We start from the raw sequence: 13,796 nt of genomic DNA, 5'->3' as shown, positions 1-13,796 counted from the left end.
AAGAAGATAATTCAGGGGCACCTGGGTGGCTCAGTGGGTTAAAGCCTCTGCCTTCGGCTCAGGTCATGATCAAGGGTCCTGGGATCGAGCCCCACATCGGGCTCTCTGCTTGGCAGAGAATCTGCTTCCCTCTCTCTCTCTGCCTGCCTCGCTGCCTACTTGTGATCTCTGTCGTCGAATAAATAAAATCTTTTTTTTTAAAAAAAAGAAGATAATTCATCGTTTATTATAAAAAGCTTTGTGATAAATGGTAAAAACACCAGAATCTCAAAATATTAAATGGCAGTAAACACAATATCCCAGAACATGTAAAATATGTATCTTGGAGTATCATAGAATGGGGAGGGCAAGGTTAAGGTTTTTTTTTAAAGATTTTATTTATTTATTGGACAGACAGAGATCACAAGTAGGCAGAGAGGCAAGCAGAGAGAGGTAAGCAGGCTCCCTGCTGAGCATAGAGCCCAATGAGGGGCTTGATCCCAGGACCCTGGGATCATGACTTGAGCCAAAGGCAGAGGCTTTAACCCACCGAGCCACCCAGGCACCCCGGGCAAGGTTAAGTTTTTAAAGCAGGAATGGTTTTGGGAAGGGATTTTCAGGGAAAAGACATGTTAGACTTCGAAGGATAAGGCAGGTGCTAAATCTTAGAAAAATCTTCACCCCTCACTTGTTCCTAGAAGCAGCTACAGACAAGTCACCCCCGCCTTGTTTTCCATTCAGGGAGCCAAATACAGACTGGGGTGACTAGAGATTTGGAAAGCTGCTGTCTAGATGATTTGTTCTTTTTGATAAAGGAAAAGACTATAAATTAGTACTACCAAGGTGGAGAAGGGTGTGAATGGGGGAAAAAGTAGAAAGGTGAATCAGTCACACAGAAAACTTTATTTCTTGGGTCCTGAACAGGTTTTTTTTTTTTTCACTTTGAATTGTGTGTAGACAAAGAACATTACACTTGATAGAAAACATCAAACAGCCATTAAGAAGCCTTGGACTAAAGGGAGAGGGAGAGGTTAAAAAAATTTGCCCACAAGTTATTTTGCTCTTCTGTGGCCACACGAATGTGTAGCTTAAGAACTCTGTTCAACTGTGAGGGACACTAGTGGTGCTTTGTGTGATTACGAAGTGGTACTTGTTTTAAACAGAGGCAATATCATTGTACAGGAGTTGTATTCCTGGAGGATTTGTTAATTGAGGTGTCCCAGTGATCGAGTTCTATCTCAAATATATTGTAAGAAATCATGGGCTTAGGGAGCAAGCCAATAAAGCACATGAAACCTGGCTTCTCTGTTGTCAGTTAACCACTGAAAAGACCTTTGAAGCCAACTCAAGACTGGGAGAACTTGACAACATATCTAAAATATAACCTGTCTGAATTCTCAAACTATTATTGGAGCAAAACAACATGTATATACATATTCAAAATGAAAATAGGTTTGAGTGACTGATAGGGTTTACTTTTTACTTCCCTGACTTGTACTGCAGAATTATTTCTTGTATAGAATGAAATAAAGCCACATCAACAAATTATTTTCTGTCGATCATTCACCAGGTTACAGAAATAGTTATATTCTTCAGAATTTAAGTCTTGCTTTGATAGGCATGAAATATAAATGTACCTGTAGATCAATAAAGCATTACAAAATAAGGAGTTAACATCAGTATATGTCAGAAATAACTTCATTTAAAATTAAACAGTGGGGTTGGGGTTGAGCACACTACTGTCACTGGAGTTAAAAGTTTAAGCAAAGCACGGAAATAGATCTCATTGGATGAAGTAGGGATGGTTTCTGGAGAAGCTGAAAATTTAGAACATTCTGAATCTCAGAAGAGATTTTTGGTGAGCCACTGTGGTGAACACAATCTAATCTTGTTTCTTAGCAGAACCAGAGGTAGCAGCAGAATGACCAAACAGAAGGATTTATGAAATTAACAAAGATAGTATGTGAAAAAGCCATTTCAGATTTCTTGGGGGCAAAGTTTTCAAATCAGTGCTTTAGACTAGCTATTTCTATTTCCTTGCTACCCTTCTTCCTTGTTACTTTACAGTGTATCATCCATCCACTGTCACCATTCTATTACAACCTATGTCAGTATAGTTTCAGGCTGAATTTTGAAACCCATTGGCCTTTCTCAGTCCTTATGCTTCCTGATCTCTTTGCCATATTCAATGCAACTTCTCAAAACTATTAATTGTCTTGGTGATACTTGTGCCAACTGAGCTTTCCTTCTGCTTTAAAAAATATTTCTTTTTCTATCCCTCTTTATCTCTTTTTCCTTCCTTTTCTGTATTCACTCTCTTGTAAGGCCATCCACCTTTCGGGTTGCAGTTATATAGTCTCTTGTCATAACTTCAGAAAGTAGACGGTGATTTGTTACCACAATTAAACATACCAAGCCTCTGATGGCATGGCTTTCCTAAATGAAGAGGGAGAAATCAAGTCAAATAAGTGCTTTGTGATTTCGTAAGTGTTAAAATAATGTATTAATTTGGATCTAACTTTAAGTTTCTGATATGCAGGCCTGTTTTAGAGCCCTTTCGAAGATGTTTTTCTAGGTTTATTCTGTCAGCACATTTTGAGCATCCTGAGTGTTTTTTGCTTATCGTGTGGTGGCTGCTTAACTAAATTATCTAACCCTTAATACACCTTGATAGCTCTGATTAGTGAGTACTCAAATGAAGTTGGTGAATGAAAAATATAAAGGAAGCCTAGTAAGTAAATAGGACCTGTACCATGAGAAAGCATTTTATGTTTTCTTCTGTCAAGATGTGTGTGTGTGTGTGTGTGTGTGTGTGTGTGTGTGTGTGTGAGAGAGAGAGAGAGAGAGAGAGTTCAGATTCTACTTTTGCCCATTAAGTTGCTTAGCTATATGATTTGTTTAATCCTAGTTCGGTTGATAGCACATTAATCAAGAAAGAATATTCAGTGTGAGAGCAACTCAGTGACTGAAATATCCTGCTGCCAGGAGTCCCTTATTATATGTAACATGCCTTCTGTGTTTAATAAGACTATTTAGACTCACAAGTATAGCAGAACAAAGGATGAGTCACCTGACAACCAACTTTTGTTGTTGTTTTCTCGACTTTGTATTATATTACAGAATTATATGTTTAACATGAACCAGTGTCTGACTGTCTTTTTGGAGTAGTGGAGCAAAACTTCTAGATGGTTTGCCCTGCACTATTATATTTAAATATACCACCAGTGCCAGCTGTTTACCTGTAGTCCAAAGTGCCTTGTAGAATTTCCTGGATGAATTGAACATTTTGGTAGCCAGTGATTTTCTTATTACTTATTTTTGGTTTAGTCAACATATGCTCTAAAGTTGTGTAATCTTTCTACACATATACCCCTCAAACCAGCAAACGGAGTAGTATATGATGAGTGAATTATAGTGCTTTGCTTTTCATTTGAATAAAATACTGCCTTTGGAATGGCATATATGCTTGTACTTAATTTATGACAGAGAAGATGTGCCTCTTTAAGATTTTTCACTCTTTTTGTTCTGGAAAATTCAAACATGTACACATAATAGTACAGTTGCCACCCCATGTATGTGTATACATCATATAGCTTCAACAAGTATCAACCCCTGATCATTTTTTAAAAATTTGGATTTACAAAATTAGAAAATTAATTATGGATTCTCTATTTACATCTAGGAACTTGATAGAATTTATAGATAATTGGGAAGTTCTGAGATAAGAGTAATAAAAATAACAAATATTTACATATTGGTACCAAGTCCTTTTTAAATGCTTTACTTATATTAGATGCTTGATTCTCACAAAACCCCATTTCATGGACATTATATTATTATAATTTTACAGATAAAAAATCATCTGAGGCACAGAATTATAATGTGTTTAAGGTACCCCACTTGTGACAGAATTGGGGTTTGATCTCAGGAAACCTGGCACCAAAAATCTATGTTTTCTACCACAAAATGGGGAATACAGAAAAAAACAAATGTGATATCCAATTGAAGGTCAGTCAGAAATGAAGGCTGAATCATATGAAATTATAATGTATGCCAATAGGCATATTCTAATTTTATAAAAATCTGATTAGCTCAACTTTTTAAGGCTCTACCTGGTTCACAAAATAAAGACATACCTGTAGATTGAAAGGGAACCCAATTAAGATTGCAGAAGCCCTCTCATATGAGTTTTATTTTTGTAGTCCGCATTCTATCATGTTGTATCATCTTTATTGGTTTAGGTCTTTTTAGCTAAAAGAGACAAAATACACTCCAAGTGGCCTTAACAAAATAAAGTATTTTTACATATATCTTGGTAAGGGGCTCACTATTTACACCTGTCCCTCCTTTGTTTTTTTCACTCAACAAATATTTATTAACTGCTCTTCACTCAGAAATGTTTGAGTTGAAATCTGAAGGATGAATAGGAGTTAACTAAACAAACAAAGGAGTGACTAGGAGATAGTCTGGACAAAAGAAACACCTGTGCCAAAACTCAGTAGCATAAAAAATCATGGTATACTCAAGGGACTGAAAGAATACTGGGGTGGCAAGCACAGAGAACAAAGGGAAGAGTGACTTTTTTCTTTTAAAGAACTATGTTTGTGATATAGGCAGAGGTCAGACTGCAGGGTGTTGTAGGCCATAGTGAGGGTTTTAGCCTTTAGCCTAATAGTAATAGGAAGCTATTGAAAGGCTTTAAGTAGGGGATACTGTGATCAGCTTCACACTAATTTTTTTAACTTTTTATTTGTAAATAATTTAAATTCACAAGCTTCAAAAATAGTACAAGGAGGTTCATACTCTTTACCCATATTACCCAGTGATAGGATCTGAAATAACCATAGCACAATCACCAAAACCAGAAAACTAACATTGATATAATACTAATAACTAAAGTATAGATCTTTTTTATATTTCACTAGTTATAAGTGTTTAAGAAATCCTTTTGGCTACAGTGCAGAGAATGCATTGAAGGACTAGAATGTATGTGGGGAGACCAGTGAAGAGGCTATTGAAATTGATGAGATGAGATGGTTTAGCTCAAAATAAGGTGTTGGCAGTGAAGATGCTGAAAATTAGATTCACTAGATATTTAGGAGGTAAAATTAAAAAGACTAGGTGATTTATTTTATGGGATATTGAGGTGGGGGGAAGGTAAGGATAACATCCAGGTTTCTGGATTGGAGAAACGGTAAAAGGTGGTATAATTAACTGAGATAAGAACTAGATTTGTGGGGGAGAGGTTAGAAACTCACCCTTGGATAGACAGAACTGTTGAGTAGGAAGTTGGATGTGAAAGTCTGAAGTTTGAAAGAGGGCTATGTAGTATTCTGCAGTATGAATGTACTGTGACATACTTATTAGCTCTATCTTATTAGATATCAGAATTGTTTCCAAGTTTTTCCTCCTATAAACAGTGGCACAGCAAACTTAATTGTAGCTACATCTTTGTGTATATCCTTAATTATTTCCTCAGAATAAATTTTCAGAAAGATTAATTTCTGGGCTAAAGAATACGTACATTTTATTGTTAATACCTTTCTCTAAATCATTAAAAACAAAATGATACCTCATTAGCAGTTTTTAAGCTAGAATACTTAATGTGGGAAGGTATTGAGAACTTCTAATAGACTGTAATATTACTTCTAAGAAACAAGAGACATCATAACAAGTCAAAAAAATTTGTGGTGCTATCTGTGGAATCAGTAGGTAGTCAGGCATGGGACAAAATTCAATATTCTAAGAGAGGCTGGTTAGTAGCAGGCTGGTTAATGAAAGAGACTGGTTAATAACAGAAAGGAACTGAGACTTTGGGAGCTTGGGAAGATGGTGGAGTAGGAAGACCCTGAGCTCTCTCCATTACACATTCACAAGTAGATATCATCCACATCAAAGTAAATAAAGCAGCGAGTGTTCCAAAGACTAACAACAAACTCCACAACTACATATGGAGAAAAGTCTGCATCTGAAAAGTTAGGAAGTTCAGAAAGTTTGAGGGAGGCTGCCCACAGGACAGAAGAAACTGCACACATGGAGAGGGCAGAGAAATGGGCCCTCATACCAAGGAGTTCACAGGGGGAAGATTAATCCCCATAATGTTTGGCTTTGAAAACCAGGGGGGTTGAATTCCATGAGTTTGTATAATCACTGGGATTTGGAGCCTGGAGCTTTAAAGGTCAACTGACTCAGACGCCAAGTTGTAGCTGAGTCCCCACCCTTAAAGAGACAGAAGACTATATGGAAAAGCAAAATAAAAATGCCAGTTTATACAATGCTAGGAACAAATGGGAGATATATCTGAATCTTGCTATTCAGCAAGTTCATGCTGAATTTGGGACATGTTAGGAGGGAGCTGGCAGGCACCATTTTCCTCCCCCACTACCCAGCATAAACACAGAGCTACCTGCAGGATGCAGCATTGCACAGACGCTTGCTTCCTAACCAGCTAGCAGTGCACCATGCCCATGAATTATCCTGAGGACTTGTCCACTCCAGGCCTGCTAGCCTTGGCCCAGGGTTTGGGAAAATTTTGATAGCACATGCACTCTGCCCAGCTGCCAAGTGCCCAGCCACCAGCACACACTGTACCCAGCCACCAGATGCATAGCTGCCACTTTGCACCATGCCTAGCCACACGTCAGCACCCACCATTGCACACTGGACCCAACTGCACCCAGCCATTACCACACACTGTGCCCATCCTTGCACTCCCTGGCTGCCCTGACATGCAGCCCATAGCCACCTCAGTGCTTTGGGAGATCTGGGGTAGGACTAGTGGCCTAGCATAAATTTTGCTAACACCCCCAGCCCACTCCCAAGTTCCATGGAAGTCAGACACCCTCAGAGCTGGCCTGTATGGGTCCCACTAATACCATAGAGAGCAAGCACAGCCCATAACAGGCAGAGAGTCAGTGCAGACAACTACACTGAAAGGAAAAGTGACTCAGACACAATAATGGGGCATAAGCAGCACACATAGGATGCCCTCCTAAAGTGCCAAGTTCTGATGACTAGGAAACACTGCACAACAGGGCACTGTAAGACCTCTTCTTTGATCAGTCACTACTTTGAAAAGCAGAAGACATAGGTGACTTTCTTATAGGGGAACAGACACAGGCAGACACAAGGAGGAGACAGAGAAATTTACCCAAATGAAAGAATGGAATAAGGCCAAGGCCAGTGACCTAGGCAAAACAGATATAAGTAATATGCCTGAAAGAGAATTTAAAACAATGAATGTAAGGATATTCTCTGGACTTGAGAAAAGAGTGAAAGACAAGAGTTAGACTCTTAACACAGAGATAAGGGATAACATAGCAGAGATAAAGGCTCAATAAACAAAATGAGAAACACACTTGATGGAATGAACAGTAGGCTGGAAGAAGCAGAGGAATGAACTAATCACCTGGAAGACAGTAATGGAAAGTAATCAAGCTGAACAAAACTGAGAAAAAAAGAATTAAGCAGTATGAGAATAGCCTTAGGGAACTCAGTGACTCCATCAAACATAATAAATCCTATTACAGGAGTCCCAGAAAAAGGAGACAGGGAAAAAGGGACAGAAAATTGATTTGAAGAAATAGTAGCATAAAATTTCCCTAATCTGGGGAAGGAAAGAGACATCCAGAACCAAAAAGCACAGAGAACTCCCAACAAAATCAACAAAAGCAGGCCTACAAGAACACATATTGTAAGTAAATTGGCAAAACACAGTGATAAACAAAAAAAATCTTAAAAGCAGCAAAAGAAGTCAATAACTTACAAGGGAAAACCCATCAGACTACTAGGAGATTTTTCAACAGAAACTTTGCAAGACAGAAGGGAGTGGCATGATATAGTCAAAGTGCTAAATGGAAAAATCTGCAACCAAGAATATGCTGTCCAGCAAGGCTATCATTCAGAATAGAAGAGATAGTTTTCCAGACAAACAAACAGTAAAGGAGTTCATGACCACTAAACCAGTGCTCCAAGAAATATTAAAGGGGGCTCTGAGTGGAAAGGAGAGACCCAAAGTAACAGTATAAAGGTAGGAAACACAAAAGCAGTAAAAAGGAATATTCCCGTTTAAAAAAAAATCAAGGAACTCACAAAAAAGGCGTATATGACACCACAAACCTAAAACATGGGGATGAGAGGAAACCAGAAGGATTTCAAACAGAAATAACTATCAACTTAATATAGACTGCTATATGCAGAAGATGTTACAAACAAATGTAATGGTAACCATATATCAAAAACCACTAATAAATATGCAAAGAATAAAGAGAAATCCAAATATATCACTAAAGAAAACCAGCAAACCATGAAAGAGAGATAAGAAAGGATCCAAGAGCACCTTCAAAAACAAACACAAAACAAGTAATAAAATGGTAGTAAATGCATATCTATCAATAATTACTTGAATGTAAATGGCCTAAATGTTCCAATGAAAAGTCATAGGGTGACAGAATGGATAAAAACAAAAACAAAAACAAGACCCATCTATATGCTGCCTATAAGAGACTCATTTTATTTATTTTTTAATAAGTTCAATTAGCCAACATATAGTACATCATCATAGTACATTGAGGTGTAGTGTTCAGTTATTCATTAGTTGCACATAACACCCAGTACTCATCACATCACATGTCCTCCTTAATGCCCATCACCCAGTTACCCCATCCCTCCATGCCCCTCCCTTCTGCAAACCTCAATTTGTTTCCCAGATACCATAGTCTCTCATGGTTTGTCTCTGTCTCTGATTTTTTTCCCGTTTTCCCTCCCTTCCTCTGTAGTTGTCTCTGATATTGCTTATATTTCACATATTAGTGAGACTGTATGATAACTGTCATCTGCTTGATTTATTTCACTTAGCATCATATCCTCCATTTCCATCCATGTCAATGCAAATGGTAAGTATTCATCTTTTCCAATGGCTGAATAATATTTTATTGTATATATGAACCACATCTTCTTAATTCATTCATCTATTGAAGGACATCTTGGCTCCTTCCACAGTTTGGCTATTGTGGACATTGCTGTTATGAACATTAGGGTGCAGTGTCCCTTCTTTTCACTACATCTGTATCTTTGGGGTAAATGCCCAGTCGTGCAATTGCTGAGTCATAGAGCAGCTTTATTTTTAACGACTTGAGGAACCTCCATATTGTTTTCCAGGGTGGCTGTACCAGCTTGCATTCCCACCAACAGTTTAAGAGGGTTCTCTTTCTCCACATCCTTGCCAACATTTGTCATTCTGTCTTATTAATTTTTGCCATTCTAGCTGGTGTAAGGTGGTATCTCATTGTGCTTTTGATTTGTATTTCTCTGATGGCAAGTGATATGTAGACTCATTTTAGACCTAAAGGCACCTGCAGATTGAAAGCAAAGGGGTGAAGAAACATCTATCATACAAGTGCATGTCAAAAGAAAGCCAGCGGAGATTTTGAAACAAAGACTATAACAAGAGACAAAGAAAAATGCTGTATAATGATAAAGGGAACAATGCAACAAAAAGATATAACAATTGTAAATATTTATGCACCACAGGTGGGAGCACCAAAATACATAAAACAGTTAACAACAAACATAATGGAGCTAATTGATAAAAACACAATAATAGGGGACTTTAACTCCCCACTCACATTAATGGACAGATCATCTAAACAGAAAATCAACAAAGAATCAATGACTTTGAATGACACATTGCACCACATGAATTTACCAGATATAGTCGGAACATTCCATCCTAAAGCAGCAGAATACACATTCTTTACATGTGCACATGGACCATTCCCCAGAATAGATCACATATTAAGTCACAAAACAAGCCTCAACTAATTCAAGAAGATCAAAGTCATACCTTCCATCTTTTCTGACCACAACACCATGAAACTAGAAGTTAACCACAAAAAAAATTTGGAAAGACCACAAATACATGGAGGTTAAATAACGTGCTACTAAATAATGAGTGAATCAACCAGGAAATAAAAGATTTTTAAAAATGCATGGAAACAAACCACAAAACACAACAGTCCAAAATATTTGGGATGCCACAAAAGTGGTTCTAACAGGGAAATTTATAGTAATTCACACCTACCTCAAGAAGCAAGAAAAATCTCAAATAAAGAATATAATCAGGGCACCTGGGTGGTTCAGTGGATTAAAGCCTCTGCCTTTGGCTCAGGTCATGATCCCAGGGTCCTGGGATTGAGCCCTGCATTGGGCTATCTGCTCATCAGGGAGCCTGCTTCCCTTTCTCTCTCTCTGCCTACTTGTGATCTCTGTCTGTCAGATAAATAAATAAAGTCTTAAAAAAAAAACTTACATTAAAAAAATGAATATAATCTTACACCTAAAGGACATAGAAAAAGAAGAACAAATAAAACCTAAAACCAGCAGCAGGAAGGAAATAATATTAGAGCAGAAATGGTATAGACTGATATAGAACCTAAAACACATTAAATAGATCAATGAAACCAGGAGCTGATTCTGTGAAAAGATTAACAAAATTGATAAACCTCTAGCCACACTTGTCAAGAAAAAAAGAGAAAGGACTCAAGTAAGTAAAATCACAAATAAGAGAGGAAACATAACAACAAAGGCCAGAAATACAATTAAAAATATTATGAAAAAGCATATGGCAACACACTGGACAACCTAGAAGAAATGGATGAGTTCCTAGAATTGTATTAGCTACCAAAACACAGGAAGAAATAGAAATAGAAACAGAAAATTTGAACAGACCAATTACCAACAAAGAAATTGAATCAGTAATAAAACAAAACAAAACAAACAAACAAAAACCCCTCCCAACAAAAAAAGTTACCAGCAAAGAAACTGAATCAGTAATAAACAAAACAAAACAAAACAAACCTTCCAACAACAACAACAACAAAAAAAAGTCCAGGACCAGATGTCTTCACAGGTGAAGACATTACATCAGTAAAAATAAGTATAAGAAATGGACAGAAGATATGAACAGACACTTCTCCAAAGAAGATATACAAATGGCTAGCAGACACATGGAAAAAATGTTCATCATCACTAGACATCAGGGAGACTCAAAACCACATTGAGATACCACCTTACACCACTTAGAATGGCCAAAATTAGCAAGACAGGAAACAACATGTGTTGGAGAGGATGTGGAGAAAGGGGAACCCTCTTACACTGTTGGTGGGAATGCAAGTTGGTGCAGCCACTTTGGAGAACAGTGTGGAGATTCCTCAAGAAATTAAAAATAGAGCTTCCCTATGACCCTGCCATTGCACTACTGGGTATTTACCCCCAAAGATACAGATGTAGTGAAAAGAAGGGCCATCTGGACCCCAATGTTTATAGCAGCAATGGCCATGGTTGCCAAACTGTGGAAAGAACCAAGATGCCCTTCAATGGACGAATGGATAAGGAAGATGTGGTCCATATACACTATGGAGTATTATGCCTCCGTCAGAAAGGATGACTACCCAACTTTTGTAGCAACATGGACGGGACTGGAAGAGATTATGCTGAGTGAAATAAGTCAAGCAGAGTCAATTATCATATGGTTTCACTTATTTGTGGAGCATAACAAATAACATGGAGGACATGGGGAGATGGATAAGAGAAGGGAGTTGAGGGAAATTGGAAGGAGAGGTGAACCATGAGAGACTATGGACTCTGAAAAACAACCTGAGTGTCTTGAAGGGGCGGTGGGGTGGGAGGTTGGTGGAACCAGGTGGTGGGTATTAGAGAGGGCACATATTGCATGGAGCACGTGCAAAAACAATGAATACTGTTACGCTGAAAAGAAATTTTTAAAAAAGTATAAGAAACATCATTTCAGTAGGCACAGAAAAAGCATTTGACAATGTACAATATCCTTTATGATAAAAACCTCAACAAAGCAGGTTTAGAGGGAACATATCTCACTAATGGCCATATATAAAAAACCCACAACTAACATCATCATAGGGAAAAACTAAGATCTTTCCCCCAAAGATCAGGAACAAGACAAGGATGTCCACTCTCACCACTTCTATTCAATATAGTATGGAAGTCCTAGCCACAGCAATCTGATAACAAAAAGAAATAAAAGACATCAAAATAAATAAGGAAGAAGTAAATGTTCACAATTTGCACATGACATGATACTCTATATAGAAGACCTGAAAGACTCCATCCCAAAACTGCTAGAATTAATAAACAAAATCAGTAAAATGGCAGGATACAAAAATCATTGTATATATTGGAATATTACTCAGCCATCAGAAATGATGCAACATTTGCATCAACATGGATGGGACTGGAGGAGATTATGCTGAGTGAAGTAAGTCAAGCAAAGATAGTCAACTATTATATGGTTTCACTTACCTGTGGAACATAAGGAATAACATGGGGGACGTTAGGAGAAGGAAGGGAAAAATGAAGGGGGGAATCAGAGGGGGAGACAAACTATGAGAGACTGCAGACTCTGAGAAACAAACTGAGGCTTTTAGAGGTGGGGGGATGGGTTGGCCCAGTGATGGGTATTAAGGAGGGCACATATTGCATGGAGCACTGGGTGTTACATGTAAACAATGAATCTTGGAACACTACATCAAAAACTAATGATGTACTATATGGTGACTAACATAACAATAAAAAATAATAAAGATACAAAAATCAGTGTACAGAAATCAGTTCCATTTCTATACACCAATAATGAAGCAGCAGAAAGAAATTAAAACAATCCCATTTACAATTTCAGCAAACATAATAGGATACCCAGGAATAAACCTAAGCAAAGAGGTAAAAGACCTGTGCTCTGAAAACTATAATGCACCAATAATAGAAATTAAAGGCCACACAAGCAAAGGAAAGAAATTCCATGCTCATGGATTAGAAGAACAAATACTGTTAAAATGTCTATAGTACCCAAAGCAATCTATACATTTAATGCAATTCCTATCAAAATACCAACAGGATTTCTCACAGAACTAAAATCAATGCAAAAATTTGCATGGAACCACAAAAGACCCCAAATAGCCAAAGCAATCTTTAAAAAGAAATGCAAAGTTGGAGCCATCAGAGTTCCAGACTTCAAGTTATATTGCAGAGTTGTAGTGATCAAAATAGTATGGCACTGGCATAGAAACAGACACATAGATCAATGGAACAGAATAGAGAACCCAGAAATGAAACCACAAATATATGGTCAATTAACCTTCAATAAAGCAGAAAAGAATATTCAATAGGAAAAGGACAGTTTCTTCAACAAAAGGTATTGGGAAAACTGGACCACTTTCTTATACCACACACAGAAATGGATAATGGATTAAAGACTTAAATGTGATACCTGAAATCATAAAAATACTAGAAGAGAACCTATGCAGTATCCTCTTTGACATCAGCCATAGCAACTTTTTTTTCTAAATATGTATCTTGAGGCAAGGGAAACAAAAAGTAAACTGTTAGGACTATATCAAAATGAAAAGTTTCAGCACAGTTAAGAAAACAATCAACAAATCTAAAAGGCAAATTATGAGATGGGAGTAGATATTTTCAAGTGACATATCTGATAATGGGTTAGTATCCAAAATATATAAAGAACTTATAATACTCAACACCCAGGAAACAGATAATCCAATTAAAAAATGGGCGGAAGATATGAATAGACATTTCTCCAAAGAAGACATTCAGATGGCCGACAGACACATGAAAAGATATTCATCATCACTTACCATCAGGGAAATGCAAAACAAAACTACAATGATATATCATCTCATATCTGTCAGAATGGCTAAAACCAACAATACAAGAAAGAACAGGTATTGACGAGGATGTGGCAAAATGGAACTCTCTTGCACTGCTGG

The 13,796-nt window shown here is 37.5% G+C and overlaps 1 protein-coding gene across 3 annotated transcripts in view; it reads left to right on the top strand.

Annotated features, from left to right (window-relative positions):
• The window catches only part of LOC111161019 (ectodysplasin A), a 423,110-nt gene that overhangs the window by 181,014 nt on the left and 228,300 nt on the right, over positions 1–13,796 (top strand). The gene's annotated exons all lie outside the window — the stretch shown is intronic.

The sequence above is a fragment of the Enhydra lutris genome, unplaced genomic scaffold, assembly GCF_002288905.1.
Source record: "Enhydra lutris kenyoni isolate GAN:26980312 unplaced genomic scaffold, ASM228890v2 scaffoldscaffold81, whole genome shotgun sequence".
NCBI classification, from domain to species: Eukaryota; Metazoa; Chordata; class Mammalia; order Carnivora; family Mustelidae; genus Enhydra; species Enhydra lutris.
The sequence above is the reverse complement of the archived record's forward strand: the minus strand, read 5'-3'. Positions and strand labels throughout refer to the sequence as shown.